The sequence below is a fragment of the Corvus brachyrhynchos genome, unplaced genomic scaffold, assembly GCF_000691975.1.
Source record: "Corvus brachyrhynchos isolate BGI_N302 unplaced genomic scaffold, ASM69197v1 scaffold10, whole genome shotgun sequence".
NCBI classification, from domain to species: domain Eukaryota; kingdom Metazoa; phylum Chordata; class Aves; order Passeriformes; family Corvidae; genus Corvus; species Corvus brachyrhynchos.
In genome coordinates, this window is record NW_008236180.1 from 7,936,626 (window position 1) to 7,958,672 (window position 22,047).

Sequence of the window (22,047 nt, forward strand, 5' to 3'; positions counted from 1 at the left end):
AAATTCTGGCCTGTGACAGCTTGAGGGATATTTATATGTTTGGACAAAATATCTTCCCTTCCAAGTCTATTTTAAATGCCATGGAAACATCTCACTTCTGAGGTTTTGTTTGTCATTGTTAGTTATTAAAATCCTCTGCCCAAGATCAGCAGTGACACAAAAATCTTGTGCAGGAGGCATTTTCAGGGATTTTGCATAGATTGCTTCAGGAAGTCAGGAGGGGGTGATGGAGAGGAGAGGAAGATCAAGATAAGACCTTTTTCTAGACTATTTAAAAGGTTTCTTTTTCTTTGCAGAGTGTGCAACCAGAAGTAACCACGAGGCAGGAGCTGGAAGCTGAAACTGCAGCACAAGCCTGGCCCAGGCTGGTGTCAGGGGACAACTTCTGGTGAGCTTTGTTTCTTTCCCTGTCCTTGCAGCTGGGAATATGCCATGATTTAAAACCAGTGTAGCATTAACTGTCCCATTACACACAGCAGAAAGCTCAGGGACTGACCTCATCTGCCAGAACAAGTGTTTTAATGCTGCCCAAAGTTCAAGTCAATCAAAAGGTCAAACTTGTTTAAGGCAGGGAGTGATAAGAGGGGCGATGGAAGCTCGGAAGCTCATTCCCACTTGATGGAATTAAGCCAGACTGGCTTCAGGGAAATCTCCAGATAAGATGAACCCTGGAGAGCAGTGACAGATGAGAAACTCAGGGCTGAGCCTCCCCTTGCTGGAGTCAGAGAATTCCCATTAAATGTAACAGAAGAAAAATAGACCCTGGTGAATGGGACTTCAGGTCATTCTCCTGGCAAGGCCTGCTCAGGACACAAATCACAGTGCCTTGATGTTGGTGAAGTTTTTGGTCAGGTGATGGAATAGACTGTGAGAGGGAAAGGGGATTTTCAGCCTGAAAGGTTTGTCCCTGTGAAGGAGGAAAGACCGAGGTTACTTTTGTAGTCCAGAGTGCTCAGAGCAGCTCTCTGAAATGGCTGGGCCTGGTGGCATCTCTGCCAGCATGGGCACGGTGGGATGTGCAGAACTTCTGGTCAAGTTTCAGGGAAGTGGCATCTTCAGTTTATCGCCTTTGGGAGGGATGGGGAGGAAGGTGGAGCTCACACCTTGCTCAGCTGAGACTGGAACAGAACTTTTTCCCTTTTCAAAGGCAGAGTTTTTCCCTTTCAGAGTTTTCTTCTGTGCAGGGGAGAACATGGAAAACTTTTCTGTGGAAAGCCCTCCCTCTGGTTCTGTGGGGGGCTGCTCAGCACCCTCAGCAGCTGTTTGGAAAACTCTTTCTACAGTTCGTAATGGCTGCTTTTATCAAGGGGCTGATGGCCTTATTTAAAACAAACCAAAAGAAGAAAAAAAGACAAGAGGAGGGAGTGATGAACTTTGTAGAATCTGCTCCTGCCATTTGAGTTATGATGGGGAACATTGCTGGGGACCCCATTAGCCTCTGTGGCACATGGCCATGCTTTTGTAAGCTTGCAAAAGATGGAGTTTTTCTATATAGTTGTTTTTGTCTTTTTTTTCTTGGTCAAAGACAGCATTCTCCAAGGGCTGACTACAGAAAAAAACCCTGGTCTTTTTGGCAGAATTCCCTGGTTCTTACACAGCCAGGGTTTTCTGTGCTCCAGCTCTGGTGTGTGACCCACGCTCTGAACACATCCAGGGCCAAATGAGGATCTTTTGACTCAGGGCTGAATCTGATCATCTTTTGTCTGTGGGAAAGATGCAAATAATTCTATTTATGTGGGTGAAGAAAGGTGATATTCAGGATGAGGAAAGGTGGCCCAGGCTGCTGATCTGGCTCTAAGAGCAAGGATGGGTTGAGGACCAAGCCATAGACCTGCTCTATCAGAAGTCCAGCTCCAGACTGCTCAGCCCAGGAGGGCACCTGCCCATCCTGTCCCTCCAGCCCCCGGGGTCAGGTCTGTGCTGCTTTTCACTGCTGGCAAAACCAGCAACACTGCAACAGAGAATGGGGATTTTTCCGAGCTCATGTTCATGACACCAGATGTGCCTGTGCTTTTTTTCAAGCTCATTTGAATGTATGTAATGGACTTCTGGCTTTGTAAAAATCATCAGTTACCAGATGTCTTTTAAATTGTCTACCTTGCAAAATCGTCCGTTACCAGATGTCTTTTAAATTGGAAACCTCTGCAGTCAGAGGTTAAAGCCATGTCAAAACAGTCACTGATATGACTTCATATTACACTTCAAATGCACTGTGATTTCCTCCAATTCTTTCCCCTTAAAAGTCCTCTTGTGGAAATTTTATGGCTCACCCAAGATTTGCCACCCGCCCATTGCTAGAGATCCAGTGATAAATGCTTTTAATAAGTAACAGTGGCAGGGGCTTTGTACCCCTGTCTTGTGGATATCTCACCTCTCAGACAGCAGAAATAAAAGCCTGTTGTACCAGGAAGAGTAATGATCTGGATACTGGTGGAAGGTTCCTGCAGCTGCACAATCAGTGCAGATCTTGTACAGCTGGAGCTGTTTGCAAGCAGGATTTTGTCCTGGGCCCAGTTGGGAGCTCAAGGCAGCTGGAAAAGCAGTGATGCTTGCAGAGTTCCTAAGGTAAAAGAGGTTTGGGGGCTGTGTGGGGCTGGGAAGAGGCTGTGCAAATCAAAAGGAAAAGTAGGTTGGGTGTGAGTTTCCTTCTTAATCTGACTCTCCAGGGTCCCATCCAGTCTCTGTGCTGGCTGCCAAAAGCTCAGACTGAGTGGCTATTTCGGGATACAGCAACACCAAGTGTTACTTCAGAGATGTTTGGAGAGAGATTTAATAAAATCAACTAATAAGGTTTGACGTGCTGAAGATTAAGAAAAGTCATTCCAAGCATCTGAGCTGACCTCAGGGGTGGGGGGCTCAGGGGAGTCGTGTGTGTCCTGGGGATGGATGCCCTCCTGGGATGGCTGATAGGACAACAGCAGCTCACCCACCTCTTTGTGAAACCATCTCTGAACTGTGAGGGCAAACCAGCAGGGCAGCCTGGCACTGGATATTGGCCTTAAAATTAAAAAAAAGATAAGGAAGGGAAAAGGCAGCTCAAAGCTGGTGCATGCTCTGGGGCTGGGAGCAGCCCCTCTCCCTGCAGCAGGCAGCTGGGGTGGCTGCAGCAGTTGTCCCCATGTAAATCACCCTGTCCCCAGCCCAGGGGCTGGCGCTGGACAGTGGGGTCCCCGCTCACAGCCGGGCACTGCCCTTGTGCTCGGTGCCAACTGCTCGGGGCTGTCGGCTTCTGGTTTTGTTTTGATAGTTTAGGGTTTTTTTTTCCTTTTTTGTCATAGGACCAGCCCAGAATAGAATCACGAGATCAGTGTTTATTACTTTCCAAATAATCTATAGCCTGGTTTTAGTGCTGACACCGTTTGAAAGGTGGTGTCACCGCTGCGCTCATGTTTCCATGTGACACCACTGCTCGCTGTTTTTTCCCATTTCATAACTAATAAGTGAAGTGAGTTTGACAGCCTTGGTTTCAGCTTCAGCCTGTTGGTTCCCATGTCACAGATAGGCTCTGTTAGCAGCAAATTCTTGTCAGGAGAAGAGAATTACAGCTCAGGCTTGAAATGTGCTGGTGTTCAGTGCAAAGCTTTAAATTCTTGACCAAAGTTAGATAAAACCAGCTGAAAGTGTGACGTTAGAAATACACTATCTATTTATCTTTTCCTCCTCACCAAAAATACCTAGAGTGGAAGTATGTGTCTTTGCATCCAAGCTGAGAACAGTTGAGCTCCTCTGAAAAAAAAAAAAGATAAACACAGCGTTTTAAATATTCTGGATTTTAAAATCTGTGCAACTGTCCATCTCGCTAGATGTGTGTGTATTATCTGTATTGAAAGAAAAAGGTATGTAGAGACATCTCTTTAAAGAAAAAAGAATGATTCGTTTTCAAGGTGTGGGAAGCTTGTTTAACTGGTAATAAGAAAAAAATGTTATTTCTCCCCCAGTAGTCTTTAATAGCACCGAGCTCCCGCCTGAGTACAGATGGAGCTTTGATACGATCACACTTTTGCAGGGTATGTGCTGTATATCCTGCTGCTAATCCTGGGGTGGAAATCAGCTCCTCCTGACACCTGCTGCCAGGACCTGACACAACTGATTTCAGCTGCAGCAATTGCAGCCTCCTGGGCTGGATTTTGGATTTGGGCATGTCCCAGCTGGGCAAGTCAGTGCTGGGCACTTTCTTTGCCTGGTGCTGACATCCTCCCGCGAAACCTCCCTCTGGATCCACCACTCCGTGCTGCCCTCCTGGGTCCCCTTCAGCCCAACCATTCCTTGAAGCCCCATTTCTCTCTGCTGGATGGGGCTGCTCCTCCCCTCTGGGCACACCAGAGGTTTGTGTTCAGACAATGTTTTTAATTATGGTTTCCAGCAGGATGAGCTCTCCCACATCCCAGCTTGGAACAGCCTGTGAAATACAGCAGCTTCTGGGGTCAGATAAGGAGCAAGTGCCTGTGGAGCCAGGAGCCCCAGGCCCTTCAGCTACAGCTCTGGGCTTCTTTAGGGAATGCTGTTTCCAGAGCCTTCCTGGCTGTCTGGGGCCACCATAAAAACTGGAGTCAAACATAGATCCTGATGGTTTTGGCCTCTTTGCTAACATTTGGCAATCAGATCTTGTTATTGAACAGTTTTCTAGAAGCTGAGTGGAAGACTGGAGGGGGTTTTGGAGGGGCTTTTTTGGTAATGGTTTGCTAAATAAATTTATGGTTTAGATCGGAAGGGACCCTTAGCCTGACCTCTGGTATATAACAGAGGGTGTTGAATTTCCTGCACTCAACTCCCACAGTCTATCCAAGAACTGCCTAACCACAGTGCTTTCCTAGGGAAAAAAATGCTCTTAAATGCACTCATTTTCAGCATGGTAGAAAAGTTTCTTATCCCTGATAGGGAGGAATGGGATTTTCCAGAAAGTTCTGAGACAAAGAACTTCTGATCTAGGCTCTCCCTTGACCTCATCCCTCTCCCCAGACAGCACCCTGTGACCTGCTTGTCTCCTTTCCTGGTTGTGCTGGAGGTTAGAGAGACATTAAATGAGCTAAAGGGGCAGAGGGGGAAGAGGTATCCATTTGGGAATAAAGAAAGGGCAGGCATGTAACCCAACTCAGCAGTGACGGGGTTAGTCTGACCTTGCCCCACTTTTGGATGGGAAATTGTCATCTCAAACCAGGTATTTATTACTCAACACAGATGTTTGCAATGACTTATGAGCCACCACTGCTGCTCTTTTACACAAACCCTGTTGGGCCAGGCACTGCACTAGTGCAGAGCAACAAGCTGTTCCTGCCCTGAAGAGCTCTCAGACTCACAAGGTAATTACATCTCTTTGTCCATTAATTTCCTCTCCCAGATTTAAAGTGCAATGACAAATAAATGATTTTAAGTAACCTCTTGAGATAGATGTGCTGCCAGCAGGCCCTGACCTGCCTGGGTAATGGAGGGCTGGGAGATTCACAGATTTGGAAAGCTGCAGCGTGGCTTTGCTAAAATGACACAGATTAAGATATTGTAGAGATTATTTTCCAAAAACGTGGTGGTCAAGGGCTTAATGACTTAAATTGTGGTCAAATGTCTCCTTGTTATCAATCATCCATTGCCAGTTAAACTGCATTAATGAAAGTCTCTTGATAAAAGCTGCCTTATCACCCGGAACTGAGATACCCAGCCTAATGAGCTCCAGCAAGGCTGGAGGAAATGCTCCTTTCAGGAGCCAAGGAGATGAGGTGTCGCTTTCCTGAATTAGGCTGAGTCAAATTGATGGTCAGGCCCTCCAGAAAGAAGCAGTTTCTTTCACCTTTTGTGTTAAAGGACTGTTTTATCCAGGTGTCAGAAAGGATTCTGGCTGTCTTGCAGGAGTTTGGAGTCCAAGCAAACACACCTTGCTGGCCATTTGCAATGGCTGGGGCTGCAGGCAGTGTCACTGCACCCTGGGGGATGGCACAGCACTTCCCTCTGCCATAACCACTTACTTCCTTGGAGAAAATGGGCTGAAAACAGTGTTTAACATTGGTGATGACAATTCTTCCAGATTTATTACCTGTTTTTTGTTCCCTGCTTGGCTGCCTGCTCCCCTTCCATCTGCCAGCCCTGTAATCCACCTCCTCTTATCTCAGCACAGTTCTCTCCACCTCTTGCTCATTTTCATTTTATTGCTTAGCTAATCTCATCCTCCTGCTTTTCCTGACACTGCTCCCTCCTCCCCATCTGTGGAGATTAAATCACTGCTCCTTTTGTCTGATGCCACTCAACATTCCCCCATTTCACTCAGGCTTTGGGAAGCTTCCAGGCACTTTTGCTGTTGTTGCACACATCCGTTTTCCTGGCACAAAAAGGCCCAGCAGCATCTGATGGGAGCGTTAGCGAGTCCTCGTTTCAACCAGTTCTCAGAGATGTCCTGAATCTGAAATGGAGCCGAGCTCAGCCTGCCCAGTGCAGCAGAGCCAGGTGTGTGTCTGGAGCACCAGGACCGTCAGCAGGATGCTCAGGGCAGCTCCTGCAGTGGTGACAGAGCCTGGCTCCTGAACATTAGCTCAGAAAAATCTAGACCAAAGGCATGGGCTAGGAAATCTCCAAGCTCTCAAAATGTGAAGTTTTGGAAGTGGTTTCTCATCTTGTTGGTGATGTATCAGTGTAGTCAACCATCTTCCCTATTTACAGTCTGTCAGTGTTCGTGGCCTCAACAGTTTTATTCTAAATACTGATGAGAGTTTCTGAGGGTTTTGGGTCAAGCTTGAAGCAGTCTCTCTGTTCCAGGGTGTTAAATGCACCCTGGTTTGGGGTCCCATGGGGGGACACTGGATATTCATGCCACGTGTTTCTGGCACCCTTCCACCTTCCCGCACTGCTGGAGACTTTTAGCAGTGCTTCCTCCACCTGAGTGACTGTGCAAGGCCACTGACTGCAGTGCTGCTCATGTGGGCTCAGAACTGGGACCAGCAGAGCCTTTAACTCCCTGGCAAGCCCCAGACTACTTCAAACGGTGTTTCAGGGACCACATTCCCTGACAGGACTCCTCACAGCTGCCACTTGCTGTTCCTCCCTGCTGTGAGCACCCCAGTCTGTCTGCTACCAGAACAAGTCCTAAAGTCTTGATTCAAGTAACCCCACTCCATATACATGGGAGATGGTGCCCTTAGCAAGGACTGCTGCTGTTTGGCCCTAATCATTGAGTTTAGATGTTCATTGTTATTCTGTTTGGGTTATATCCCTTGCCTTAATCTGAACTTGCAATACCAACCATGGTGCGTTTGCTGTATCTCCCCTCACTACCTTTATATGCCAGCATGTTTTAAATTAGTTTAAAGAGTATGAGAGCTAAAAAGAAAAAAAAACAGGCAGCTTCAGATGAAAGCCAGCGGCATGCCTTTAAAAATAGAGCAGCAGCCCTGCGCGAGGTGCTGAGCAAGTGGGTGCACGGGCGGGGAGCTGCAGAGGTTCTGTTTAAACAGAAGGTAAATAAGTGGCTCAGGGAGCTGCAGTTCATCTTGTTCCCTTACGTGTTGCCCAGATAATGCAGCAGATCTTCAGGCAGGCTGGTTCTAAAAATGGACACAGCTCTTGGGTTTCACTGGGTGACGCTCAGGCTGTCCGGCCGTCTCGGGTGAAGCCTCCGTGGGAGCAGCGTGAGGGCACGCCAGGGAAATGGCATTTGGTGCTTCAAAACCAGCAGCAGTGCTCAGCTCTTGGCACTTTTTGCAGTGAAGATTGTGTGACTTTATACCGTGGTGCCTAATGCAAAAGTTGCTGCCTGTAAATCCCTGGGGTCAGGCGGTGTTTTGTTAGAATTCCCTTTCCTGCTGTGGTTGACCTGTGAAAACAGCAATCATCTGACAGTGACAGCAGCACTTAATTAGTAATGCAGGATTAGAAAGGGCTGTCCAGTGAGTAATTTCACAGGAGCAGAGTTTAGGATTGAAGCTACTTTAATATAACAATTGTCTTGAAAGCCTCCTTGGCATTTTAATGGTGTTTTTCTATGGTCTAAATATATATGAGAAGTTGAGAGGATGTTTAAATCTGAGCAGGGTATAAAAGGGACCAAGAGAAAGACTGAAAGGTCTTGTTCAAACTCCACGCAGCTGTGTGAGCCACTGGCTTCCCTAGGACAGGGCATCATCCCCGGGAGCTGCACCTTTCACCATTCCTCTCACTGCTCCAGGATAAGCACTAGTATCTTTACCTCCCTTGTCATACTCCTCTCTCCAGCCTAGTTGAGCTCAGCTCAGCTGTGCAAAGCACAAGTATTTGTTACCCTTCGGTGGCTGCAGCAGTGGCCAACCAGCCCTTCACTGCTCCCAAGGAAACTGTGTTTGGATTGAGCATATGTTGCTCACTGGAATGGAGAATTCTCCATTTTTTTTCTAAATGAGTTTTCTCAGGCTGTCCCTGTTCAGCAAATTCAGGAGAGAAAGGGCAGCAGTGCCCCTTGGCCAGACCATGGCAAGCACTTCTGTTCTCCTACAGGAGAAGGCAGAGTGCAGCCTTCCCCATGGCAATAGAGTGATCCTCTCTTGGGTGAATTGTTGCTTACAAGGTTAATTAGCTGTAGAAAATGAGCTAGAGTACTTGGGAGTAATGAATCATAATGAGTTGTTATATTTGAGGAGTGACAAATTAAATTCATGCATGTTTTGGACTACTTGTTTTAGTCAGAATGGAAAATAGTGCTATGCTTTCTTCTGCTGTTCTGCTTTTGTGTCGAGACGTCAGGAGATAAATCAATATGGCCAGAGTTTGTAAAGTCTGGCAATGCTTGACTGCACAGTGTTTCATCTCTCTCCTGGGTCCTTGAGCTGGGCTAGGAGCAAGAGCTCCTCTGGAATCAATACTTTTGCCTCCACCTTCAACAAGAGGGATTTTGATCCATTACTGAGAAAACATGAAGCTTCTCCTAAGCTAAAAGAGAAAAAACCACCTGTTTTGTCCTAATACCATGAGTGGTAATGTCCTCCTGCAGCTCTGACTGAGGTGCAGCACCCTCACCTAGGGAAGTACATTAAATTATAGTTCCACTTCCCACACCAAGGTGAGTCGAGGAACCTGTTGGTAGCAAGATCCATGAGATCCTTCAGCTCCTGCTGTGCCCAGAAGAATCTCTGGAGTTTTTCTGTGGAATTAGACCCAGCAACATAGCAAGCTAAGGAGCAGACAGGCATTGTAACCCCTGAAATACCTGGAAAGTCAGGATAAGCAAGCTGCTCCTACCTGGAAGGTAGCTGCTGGAATCTCAATGTTAAGATTAAGGACACTGTGAAAAAGAGGATTTTGGTGAGAAGAATTTGCTCTTAGTCCCCTTCAAGAATCATAACATGTCCTTGGGTGAGCTGGAGCCTGGCACGAGCTGCTGTGCTTGATTTGGGTTTTTTGGTGTGGTACCAAGGTTCAGCTGGTTCAAGGCTGGGGGAGTTGTGAGCAGTGGGAAGATTTGAATTCACAACCTTCCTTTTAAATAGATCAGTGGCTCCAGGAGGGCAAGTGGGATTGCTGCAGTGATTAAGTTCTTTGCTGGATTGATGCCTCTGGAAGTGTTTGGAGAGATTTGACAAATCTTTCTGTCTGTGGAAGGTTCCCATGGCTTTAGCTGTTTGTCACCACTGGGAAATCTTTCCCCTTCACAGAACAAAGAGCACTTCAGGGTTCAAAGAGAGGAGGTACCAACTGGCATTTAGTATTGCTACTAATTATATGTCAAAACTTAATATAAGTTAGGACCAAATTAGTGCATTTCTCCAGATGTTTTCACAGTTGCCCTGTCTGCAGCCCCGTGGGTTATGTTCTGAGTTTTTAAGCACTCATTTTGGTCCTTCTCATCTCCACTGACGTGGTTGGTCCTGGCATGGTCAGGTGCAAACTCCCACTTACTCAATGCTGTGAAATCATCACTGACATGAAGTGGAAAATTCTCCTTGGGGTGCAGAGCTCTTTCAGGAGGCAGCCAGTGGGGTGATTGCTTATAGACCTGGCCCTGTGCTTGGAGATGTGGACTCATATGCAATATCTGTGAAAGCAGCTATTCTTGCTCTTGCCAAGCTGCTCTGAAGACCCATACAATGATGTGAATTGTAAGCCACAAGCTGGCTCTTATCTTCAAATTGTTTTTCTCTGACAGTTTTAAGAAGAGCTCAGCATGTTCTCAGTAGGAGCTGATAGATGCTGAGCACTTCTGAAATCCTGCCAACTTCATTTAGGTTCCTAAACGGGAACTGAGTGCTTTTGAACATATGATCCTAAGGGTGCATTTCATAGCTCTACAGCTCTGTCCATATCATTTCTTTCCTCTCTCCCCGTCCCCAGAATGCTCTGGGCAGCAGCAATACCACCAGGAGCACCAGGCTAGTCAGGGCCTGAGTGATGTCTCAGTTAAGGTGTCAGCTCAAGCCGCACTGAGCAGAATTAAGTGACAGCAGTTAAAAGGTGCCTGTCTGCATCCTGTCTGCGGTAAGGTCCCCATCATCCCTACCAGCAGTATGGATACATTTGAGATAGCTGTGGTGGATTTTATATATGTATGTGAAATCAATAATCTAGTGCAAATTCTACCTTGTTTCTCAGAGTATTTCATTCCATGTTTCAGGGCATGTACACTGTGCTTGACAATGTTCTGACTCTCAATTTCAGGATTCACATTTTCTCCTAAGCAGGTTCTTGGGGCAGATATGATGAATATTTTGCAGTGCTCATGGGGCAGAGGAGGGCAGACAGGCCTTTATCTGAAGCTTTTCCAGCAGAGTTAGTGCATGGACAGCATCTGTTTTGGTGCTGTGTGGCTGACATCCTCTCCCTGCAGACTTGGCAGCGAGCAGAAGGACCACATGTCAAAAAATCTGGGGGGCCCAAGCGCTGTGGACAAAAGTATGGCAAAGAATTTAAACATCAGTGAGTGGAGTGATGCTGGAGGGCTGGCGGGGAGCGATTAGCACAGTGCTCTGGAATGTGGCGTTTCAATAGCGCTCCAGAAGGCTCTGCAGCCCCATTGACTTCTGCAGCGTCAGGACAGAGCCCCAGAGCTCCGGCTTTTGCCGGGGAACGGGAACGTGCAGCGCCGGGTGTGCAGCAACCGCAGAGCTCCCCGCTCTGCTCACCCCCCTCGCCCTGCCATGGGGGGATTCCTTTTCTCCACAGGAATCAGGTGCACGCAAGGTGCACTGCCAGAGCCCCCCGACAGTCTGCAGCAGTGTCAGCTCTTTGCTTGCCCTGGGCCAATGCACTAAAAGCCACCTACGGCCGTGATCCAGCTGCTGCCAGCTGTGCAGTGGGGTGGGGTTTGCGTGTTTTTCTCACGTGTGTTAGCGTGGGATTTGGGTGCGTTTTTTCCACTGGTTTTGGTCTCTTTGGGAATTCACCCAGCGGGATTAAGCATGTGTCTGTGGTCGCATTCAGTTGTTTCATTTTGTTTTCTTTATATTTTCTTTTCCCCCTGGTTCAGATTTCTAGGTATATAAATCAAATTGTGGAATGAATTAAAATAAAGCTGGGTGGAAGGCCTGGCTGATGTGAACACATACATTTTTAGTTGAGGTGGGAGAAGAACCCGTTCATTCAAGCCCTCATCTAGGGCAGGGAATTCCCTGGCTTTTGTCTAAATATGGCATGCGAGAGCGCAGCACAGGCAATGCAATGCTTCACTGAGTATTGTTTAAAAGGGAGCTTGGCACTGGCCAGCAAGTAGGATTCTTGTGAAAACATGGCACAAGGAGTTGTTTGACAGATTCTGACATAGCAAAGTCTTTACAAGAGGCAAAAAAAAAAAAAAAAAAAAAAAAAAAAAAAAGGAAAAGAGAGAAACTGCAGAGTGCACAAAGCTAAAAGTATTTTGTCTGCCTAGGAAGATAGCAGAATAGAAGGTGCTTTGCACTGAGTCATACCCTGCATACTCTGTGGGTCTGATCCTATCAGTGAACCATGGCACTGAGTTAAAAATCCACTCCTAAATGATTGCCTCTCTCATCCAGGAGAGGCGATGAAGAAGAGTAAGAGCTGGGAAGAGACTGGCATGGCTTGAACCCACTGGCCAGAGTCTCTGTCCCAGATTTGCCGAGTTGGATGGACCTGTTCTTTGCCATCCCATGTTCCACCCTGCAGGCAGTGGCATTTCACCAGCAGATCTTTGGATGCAGCACTCAGTCCCAAGCAATCCTGTGGTCTGTGTAGGTGTCCCCTTTTTGCAAAACTTATGCTGAGTTGTGGCTTTGAACACCTATTGCAGCAGCAGTCCCTGCCTGGAAGGAAGCCCTCCTCCCGCTGCCCCTGCTGCATCTGGAGACATTGTGAGAACCTTGGAGCACAAAGGCCTTTGGACATCTCAGCAATGGAGAATTTTGTCTCCAAAATTCCTGGTCTATTTTTGAAATGTGGCCATTATGTGAGAGAAAATTTATCTGGAACTCAGCACTTCTGGAGGTTGCAGATGAGGACACATCACTCAGTGATTCTTCTACTGAACAGTGTGTGTAGCTCATACAGAGGAGGACTTGGCTCAGCCTACCCTAAATTTGCCTTCAGTGCAACATCCGTGCTTGATCATAGCTGGAGCTTCCTCTCATCAAAGGTAAGTCACTCTTCCTCTGGTTGGTTGTCTGGATGGTGTCTTGCAAAGCAAACTGGAATGATAGGAGTAGTCTGTAATTAGCACATACCCTCAGGCAGTTTTGTTGTTCCTGAAATGCAGGGCCTGAATTGTTCTGCTGCAATGGGATTGGTTTGGTGAGTGCTTTAACTGCTCTGCATTTGTACTTGTGTTAGTGAAAGCTGTTCCCTAGGACTGGTCTGCTATGGGTCAGAAATCAGGAGTCCAGATCCACTCCTGTGGGCATCTTCCAGTGAAACCAAAGGTTAATCCATCACATGTGTTGCCCTTGAGATGCACTCCATGGCAAAGCAACAAAGCCCAGGAGTTTCTGTGTCATCTTAGCAAAGCTCGAGGGAGAGTGAAGGCACGGGATCACTCCCCACCCTTTTTGAGCATTTCAGTTGATGTTTTTAATTGTAGTGGAGCTGCTGCAAATATTTCAGAAAGCAAATATTTGGTGTCCCCATCCAGCAGAAAATAAGTAGAAGAACCAACCACCTGCCACTCACTTGGTCACCTCTACAAAACCAGGCTGGGGCTGAGAATCAATAGCAACGACACGGAACTTTTGTGGTGAGTTCTCTTTGAACAAGAGCTGTGCTGGGAGAGCAAACAACACCTGGAGGAGCTGGGCATGGGCTGAAAGGGAGCAGGGATGGTGGGCAGAGGCTGTTTGTGCTCCAGGGTGGGGCTCTGGCACAGGCAGGAGGAGGAGGAGGAGGAGAATGCCTCCATCAGCCCCTGGTAATGCGGGAGAAGAGCAGGCAAGCTCCCACCTTGCCCTGCCCTGGCTGGATGGGCAGCGGCTCCTCTGTGCCTGCCAGGATGAAAGCCCCGGAGTGGAACTGCCCCCAGCCCCTCCGGCTCTTGGCTGGGGTGGGGTCACACCGAGGACAAATCCCAGGGTTGTCACTGGGCACTGGGAAATCGCTGATCTGGTGAAGGCAGCAGATCCGTCACCACTCACACCTCTGCCCAAGCTGAATTCCCTGAGGAAACCAGTGTCCCTGTGCCCTAACTGGGAAGCAGGAGGATGGCATGTTACCCACTCTGGCTGGGCCCAAATACCCAATGTCCAAGTGATCTGCATTTGGGTGCTGGGGTTTTTTCTTAATCTCTTTTTTTTTTGTTGTTCTTAGCCTTCTAAAAACAAACTTCAGATTCGTCAGCTGGAAGTGATCTCATCGCGTTACAGATTTGCTTTCCTGGGAAACTAAACTCTTCTGGTGTAATGATGGGAAAGTCTCACCTTCCCTTTTTCTATATTCCTTTAACCAAGGTTCTGTTGAAATTAGCTTGGCAGGCCAACAGCTCAGAAGGAAAGACACAAAAGAAAAACCTTTGTTACTATTAGGTTTTTTATTCTATTTATTTTCTTACCCATCTCATGATTTTGGGGAGATGGCAAGTGATTTTTGAATATTTATTGACACATATCCAAATCTGTAGAGAAGGATACATTTTACTAATACAGTAGTCTGTTTGTCTCATTGCCAGCAAAAAAAATAGAGGCAAACCCCAATAATTAATTATTGCACTGTGTTTTGTAGTTTTCTTTGAGTTGCAACACTGTCTGCTCACTCCTACTGTTTTTTCTGCCTCTTACAAATTCTTTGCACAAGTGGAAGCCCAGCTCAGCTAACCCAGTGCAGTATCACTGTACTCAAGTGAGGATGGGCTTGGCTCCTCTTCAAAGGGAGCTTTTATCGAGTGTTTAGTGTGATGTGACAAAGCAGGGAAGTGTGCCACGGGATGTGGTGCTTCCAAATCCCCTCCTTCTACCTTGATTAAACTTGAGGGCAATTACCCTTGCCAGGGTGATGAGCACTGCCAATGTGCATCTTGTTTACTGCTGTGCTCAGTTTTTTACGTTGTTTTCCCATTTTGCACTGGGACAAAACTCTTCTGCTTTATGCCCTGGATAAAATCCATTTAAAATACCAAGTTTCTCATATTTTGCCACAGGAACCATGGGATTCAGAACACTGTGTTTCAGGCTGGCACACTTTCTCACAAGTGCAAAGTGATGCCTGGGCCCCAGGAGATCTTCAAGGTCTCACTGTCAGTGCAGGGAAGCTTTGGATGGGGCCAGTAGAAACTAAAAAGATTTATTCTGGGACTATTTTATTGTGCTTGGAACAAGCATTTACTGTCTGGTGTGAGTGGGCTTTAGATGCTGCTGTAAATTCCAGCTGAAAATTTCACAGCATTTGCCATTCTGTTTTGCCCTATTTTATTTTCCATGTTTCATTCGCATTTCTAGATTCTGCTTTATTCTGATTTCTGATAAATTTAGGTCATTGAATCAAAGTCTTATTTAAAAAAAAAAGAACAAAACAACCACATCATATTTGGGCAAAAAATATTTGGGAAAACATTTTTATTTTACCAATTTCCCAGTTGCCTATAGCAGTCACTCTAAAAACGGATGCATCTAACTAGTGTTACTTGAAAAGATCCTATTTCTTTTTTCTCTCTGCTTTTCTTTTTTTTTTTCTTTCTTCACAAGAACCAGGCCAGATTTCAGAGAAACTTTAACAAGAAAAATGCACATCAGCACCCTGAGATATTTCCATGTTTGGCTTTGAATCTGTCAGTTTTATGTGGAGAAAAAAAAATAGGTTGTGAATTTACTAGTTCAGAGATTTTGTAGTTTGCTGGTTTTGCCTCGCAGGCTGGGCAGAATGTAGTGAGGACAGGAGCTGGTCATTCCTGCCTCTGCCCTGTGTTTCACCCATCACTTTGTGCCCTGGCAGCCTGCTGGCTTCCTCCTCTTTTCTCTGGATAATCTTCTTCCCTCTTTTTTTTTTTGACTAAAGTGACATGAAAGCCCGTTTCAGTTGGTTATGGTACAGTGCTGAACTCTTCTTTGCCGAGGACGCTCTGGTTGCCTCTGAAGCCATCACTGGACAATGGTGGGACAGCAGACCCAGCTCCTTGTTGCACTTGGCTCTGTGCTGTGATTCCAGGACCAGCATGGGATTCTACTTGGCACGTTCCTGGGAGGGGTGGCCCCGCAGGCAGAGCCAGGGCAAGGCTCCCACAAGCTGTTCCCATTCATGCTCAGCACGGATGCGGCAGCCCACCTGTTCTCCGCTGTGCTGGAATATCAGCCGGAGCCTTGGCTCTCTTGTTTCAGGCTGCAAGGGGTGATTTTTAATCCCTCTATTCAGAGAGTTTCGAGGAACAGGAGGAGAAGCATACGGCATATGCTCACCTCGGCTCCCAGGAGGTGTGGGGGAGTGCTCCAGCAGCTGCTGAGGTGATCCTTGTCCTTCTGGCCACAGCCACGTCCGAGAGGGGTGCTCAAGGTGCCTGGGCATCACCCCATGAGCAACTGAGCTCCACAAGCAGGTGGTGTCCCTTCCTCCCCTCTGCAGCCAACAGGGGCATGGACAAGGGCATGGCAGGGCAGAGTGGCTGGAGGAGGGACTCCATCCTCTCCTGGTTTTCCTTCAGTTGGATCAGCTCCGCAGCAGGGCTGGGAGCACTTCAAAGGCACAGGCTCTCCCTCCACAGTCACAGTATAATTTTGGGGTATGGTGTCTTGGGTGTTTGGAGGTTTGTTGGATTAAGGACTCACGTTTGACCAAAGCATGTCTCTTGTGAGATCTGGATGCAGCTCTGGCCTCAAAGCACACGAGATATCTACAGCACTAGAGCGGTGGGAGCAGGCTGAGTGCTGAGCCACTGGGACCTGCCTCCTGGATCCTGCACCTCCCCCTGTCTGCCCGTGTCACCAAACCCCGAGCACATCCATCCTTGATGTCCTGTCACTGCTCATTGCCTGACCCTCATGCTGACCCAGCTGCAGCCAACAGGAGCAGTGTCGATGGCATTACTGGCACCTCCTCTTCTCCCTTCCCTTGTTCCCTCCTGTGTCCCTCCTGCCCACCCTGCTCTCGCTGCTTTGCCTGCTCTGGGCACCATCTGCTGGGTTTGGGGCTGTCTCATCTCACCAACTGTCGTTTGTCCTGGCTGTGGGGGAAACGTGCTCACATTTTGCATCAAAGGACCCCTCAACCCCGCTCTTTGTGGACCAGCCGGGCTGTCGGAGAGGAGGTTTTGCATCAAAGGACCCCTCAACCCCTCTCTTTGTGGACCAGCCGGGCTGTCGGAGAGGAGCCAAGCAGTTGGCACTCAGTAAGCAACGAGCATTAATAAAAGCATTACAGTGAGGTTAGAGCCTCATTAAAGTACTGCTAACGTACCGTCTGCCTTCCAGAAGTACGAAATTTTAGCTAACACTTCCTCCTTCTAATTTTATGTATATTTAAATCTTTCTGGGCAGGCAATATTCATTTCTCCAGGCTGCTACAGCATAAACAAAGCCCATTTCAGAGGAGCTGCTCTGGAAGTGCCTTTGGGTGCTGTCTCCAATGCTGCTCCAATGAGACACGGGGCAGAACCTCTGGGTAGCCCCTCTGTGTGGCCATGGCAGTGTCCTGGAGCTCACTGGACACAAAGCCCAGCATTCCGGGGTGCACAGCAGCACTGGGGGCTGTGGGATGAAGGCAGGCTCTGAACACACCACCGCCCCTTGTCCCAGCCCTGCCACTGCTGCTGGCACCCTTTGCCAGGTGTGTTTTGGGGGGATAGAGATCCCACAGCTCATCTGCGGGAGCTGCAGTGCCCCGAGGTCCGCAAGCAGCACCTGAGCTTTGCTGGTGGACATCGCTGGGCTGGGGGCTGGCACTGATGCGTCTTGGCCAAGTGTCCCCCGGGAGGCAGCAGGGATTGGTACAGGAGGGGGTTTGCTCTGGGTGCCCCTCCAGCCTCCTCAGCACCCTCAGGGCTGGCTGCAGGTGCTGCTCCTGGCTCCCCACGCTCCCCCCCCGCTGCGGCAGACACCCGACTGCCCGCGGAGCCCATTGTAAAGCAAATTAATTCTCCCGCGCGCCGGGGAATAGCTGTGCTTTCGGAAAGGCTTGGCAGCGGCAGTGGGGAACGCAGCTGCTCCGAGGCTCGCAGCCCCTTTTTATTTCATTTGCCTGGTTTTAGCAGCATGCGAGGGGCACGGGAGCAGCAGCGCAGCCGGACACGCGGCCACGGGGGCATCTCGCTGGCCGGAATGCTGAGGTGGGAGAGCTCAGAGCTTCTCCTCCGGGGCCTCCTCCTGTCACCTCGGACAGCTTGCTATTCTCCTGCTCACTTTGGAGCAAACCCAGTGGTTTCCCTGTCAAAGGAGAGCGTTTGATGGATTAATCTATTTATTTTGCCTTACAGGGTAAATTGGTGTTTTTGACAGTAAATGCCATTTTCTTGAATGGAAATGGACAGTCCAAATGGCTTCTGCTAGGTTTAGCAGCCTGTTTGGAGGGTCTGCCCTGGGGAGAGGGGTGTCATGAGAGTAAACTCGGGGTTACACTGCTGCTTTATGTGTTGCAGAGACTCAGAGCTCGATGCAGCTGCAGGATCGTGCTAGGGATGTTCCCCCACTGCTTCCCGAATCTTGTGGGTTAGAGGGGCTGCACGGGCAATCTTGGGAGTCCTGCTTGGGGCTGGCAGTGTCTCAGGCTGGGGAATGACCACAGCCTGGGGGAGTTCTTGTCTCACTGCAAAATTTCCTCTTCATTTCAGGCATTACGACACAGATTTTCCTCTTGTGAAGGCCCCGGCTCTGCAGACAGGCACTACCCTCACTGCAGGAAAATTAGTAGGATGGCTTGGGGCAAAGGTAAAACTAAAGTACATCAGTAAATGTTTGCAGGATCAGGACCTTATTCAGGCATAAATCAGGTAGCTCCAGCCAACAATAGAATTACCTAAGTATAAAATCCCATGTAAGCTAGTAAGATCAGCTCCAAACCTGCTATGAATTTGCTTTTTGTTTCCATGCCAAGAATATATCACTTCTAACTGCTGCAATCAGGGCTGGTCCTTTCAGGTTTTTTAAGTGCTTTTGGGCACGTTTATTTCCCATCCCCAGAGCCTGACCCTCCTTCCCTGGGGCATGTCCCAGCCTGCTTTGCCCACAATAAATTGGCGCTATCAGAGAATATATTTTTTTTGTTTCCTGGCCGTTTTTGTTACTGCATTCGGTAAACAAAGGGACAGCAGTGACGATCCAAACCCACTCTTTTTTATTTGCCTGGGAACAGTGTCAACTATTTGTTGGTCTTTTGTTGCTGTTTTTGTTCTCTTTTCAGCCAGTGACTGTTGAAACGGCCACTGGTACCTGCGGGGAGCACGTCCTGGTGCGGCAGGATTTGTCACCTGGTGGCACTGGGTCAGCGAGGGGACAGTGAGGAGGACAAGGAGCTGCTGGTGGAAGGTGCCAGGTCAAACCAAGGGTTCAGGGCACAGTGGTCCCTTTCGTCCCTCCCAAACAATATGAGAACAGCCTGCAGGGTTTTCCTGGGGGTTGTAGGTGCCTCAGTTTCCCCAGCTTTCAGTGCACTGTTTGGAGATGGTGCCCCACGACGAGACGTCTGGTGGTGCTTGTGCCTGGTTGACCTGGGATGAGACTGGTTCTTGGGAATGAGCTTCTCAAAACACCTGGGAGAAGGAAGCTGGAGGCTCTTTCAGCCTGAGGGAAAACTTCTCCTGGCCTCTGCAGCCCTGGGGCCTGTGCAGCAGTGAAGGCAGCTCAGGCAGCTCCCAGGCTGGTCTTTTCCTAGCAGTCACCAGGAGAAACATCCTGGCTCCCACTGCCATCCCCGCCTGTCCCTCCAACCCACAACAGGGCTCTCCAAAAATCCAGGGAGAGCTTCCCCTTCCCTGTTCCACTGGGACAGACACAGCAGTCCCTGGGACAGCACCGTGAGAAACAGCAATGCATTTTCCATGCTTTGGGCACTGGCGTGGGCTGGGGACACCCTGGTGCCATCAGAGCCATTTGTCACCCCTGGGCACTCTGGAACAGGGTGGGGGGAGCTGCTCTGCTGCCTCTGCCAGGCACAACTCTTGTGCTGCAAACCAAATCCTGCAGAGGAACATCCCCGGGAGCCATATGGTGTCTCTGAGGCTTTGATGGAGTTGAGCAGAACTCAAAGCAGCCAAGCAGGTTGGACTGTGACCCGTGGTGAGCCCAGGGGACCTGTCCTGCCCTGCTCAGGGCTGCCAGCCTGGGCATTAAGAACTGTCTTGGTGTCTCCTGCCAGTGCCCGGTGGAGCTGCTGAGATTGGGGGTATGCATGTAAAGGAGGATGGTTTTGTGGTGAAGTGATGCAAGTGGAGAGAGCAGCATCTCAGGCTGATGTTTGAAACATCCCTCAGACAGCAGGTGGGTCAGGGGAGCCTGGGGACACACAGGGTTTGCTCAGCCTGTGCCAGGAAAGCCGTGATTCCAACCCCTTCTCAGGGCTGAGAGCAGCACCATAAACCACCGTGGATTGCTGGAGAGGCCTGCCCTGAGCTCTGCTCCTTCAGCAGGGATAACAGTCCTGCAGCACACAGAAGGAGGGATACACATGGCTGTAGCCTGCTAGGGTCCACTAAAACAAGTCCCAAACCCACGGAGGCAAGAAAAATTACTCAGGAGAATTTCTCTGGGATTTTGCCTTGTACCTCACTTTGTAATGCTCTGAGTTTGCTGTGGAAAGAGCAGTGTTCAACAGCCCAGGCTGGTTGAACCTCAAACCTTATATTAAGCATTTGCTGCCTGGTCTCCAGGAGCTGTGAGCAGCATCTCCCCCGCTGGGAAACACAGGCTGGAGGAGGGATGTGTGCCCTCCACTTGGAGCTGTGGGGGCTGCAGTGACTCACTGATATCAGGGGGCTGCCCAGAAAGAACCTGTGGATGTTTAATGTTGCAAAGGCTTCTGGAGGTTTGCTCTATAAATACAATTACGTTAAAAAAAGCCAGATTTCAGAGTTTACTCTAGAAGAAAAAGGGAGGGATGATTGTTTCTGACTGGTCATGGATTAATTTTTAAATTGTGTACCCACAATGTGTTGTCATGCCAAAAAAAATCTAACCCTTACAAAAAACTCATTTCAAAATGAGTAACTGCAACATTTTTTCATTGTGTAAGAAGGCTGTAGCAGGACTGCTGGGACTTCCCTTCTCCCCAGAATGACATTCTTATATCATTATTCTTATTCTGATATAATTAATGGGGCATTTGGACTCTGATAGCATTTGCTTCCATCCAGTTTCTCATGAAAACCCTCCTGATGCCTCTCAGAGCTTCACAAAGGTATGTAAGCTTTACTCCCCCTCTTTCTCCCTCCCAGAAGGAGAATGGGAACTGGAAAATTCCTCCAGTTTCTTGGCAGGGAGGCTGAGGTGATGTGGTTCTGCACAAAGCAGGTCTGGCCATGGACTCTGGCAGCAGTTTTATCTTCTTGCTGGGCTGGAAATCGTGACTTCAGCCATTGCAGCAGGTGTTCTCTGGAACACTCTGCGAGGAAATTGGTTTAAAGAGCAATAGCATAATTTATCCATCTGAACTAGCAAAGTGTAAATCTGTCTCAGGGGTGAAACAAAAATCCTGTGAAACTTGCAGGGCTTTGCTTGGTTTTTCTGCACCCAAGCAGGCTCTCAGAGCTGAGTCTTGTGCTTGTCCATCACTGCCTGGAGAATGCCCAGCACAGAGAGGCCATTTCTGCTGATAATGGGAAAGTCAGTGTTTGGTCCTGCTGTCAACAGGTTTTAGCTTGGAGAGAAACCTCCACTAATCAGCTGCTTTGTGGCATTTTTACAGCAAGATAAAACATGCCTGGAATTATTTGTTGGTCACTAAGCAAATGTTTTACTGGTGAAATGTTCCAGAAGCTGTTTAGAGTCTTGACTGACAAAAGTGCCAAAAACTTACAACCCTCTCCATGCTCTCCCCTCCCCAGATTCAGGGCTGAGATGGGAGATGGAGATGATGGAGGTGATGGAGGGAATGGAGATGTAGATAAAGAAGGAAATGGAGCCACCTCGTGCAAGAGTTGCAGGGGTCACCAGGGGCTGAAGTGTGGGGAGAAGCTCATTTGTTATGCAAATGTCTGCTTGAGCCTGGCGTAGACAGTGGAAAGCTCGAATTATTTTAAGCAGAGGACAAAAGTTGTCTCCATCCCCCTATCATCTTGGATCCTTGAAAAAACAAAACAAAACAGAAACCTCTCTGTGAACCATCTGAGAATGATCAGCACTTGGCTTTTCTGGCAAGAGCAGGGTGTGCACAGGCGCATGGAAATAGAACAATTAAGGGAAAAAAACGGTATTGGAAGCAGTCGGGCTTCAAGTCATGTTGTCTTGATGGCAGCACGAAGTGATCATCCTCCAGCCTTATCTCCATGAGCCTGCCGGGGACAGCAGAGCTGCAGGGCTGGGGGCTCTCCCTGGCTGACACACTGAGGTGCTTCTTTGCTGCCTACCCTGTTGAGGGCTGCGGATCAGCCCGGGCTCTCTGGGCAAGGAGAGGAGCAGGGATGGCTGTTTCGGATGCAGGAAGCCCTTTCAGGCCAACAGTTCGAGCTGGGAGGCTGGCCCATGCTGGGGAGGCACCCGTGCATGGCAGCAACCTTCCTGGGCTGGGCAGCGGGCGGGCGGCCCCCGC

General features: G+C 48.6%; 2 long non-coding RNA genes across 2 annotated transcripts in view; both read left to right on the forward strand.

Annotated features, from left to right (window-relative positions):
* Window positions 1-229: 229 nt before the first annotated feature.
* On the forward strand, window positions 230-16,612 carry LOC108446854. Its single transcript, XR_001862172.1, has 3 exons — window positions 230-388; window positions 12,194-12,535; window positions 13,028-16,612. It is a non-coding gene; the product is annotated as an uncharacterized LOC108446854 (long non-coding RNA).
* Window positions 16,613-16,624: 12 nt separating this feature from the next.
* Window positions 16,625-22,047, forward strand: part of LOC108446856 — a 10,856-nt gene continuing 5,433 nt past the window's right edge. The window contains exon 1 of the long non-coding RNA XR_001862177.1: window positions 16,625-20,697. This is a non-coding gene — a long non-coding RNA (uncharacterized LOC108446856). The remainder of the gene's footprint in view (window positions 20,698-22,047) is intronic.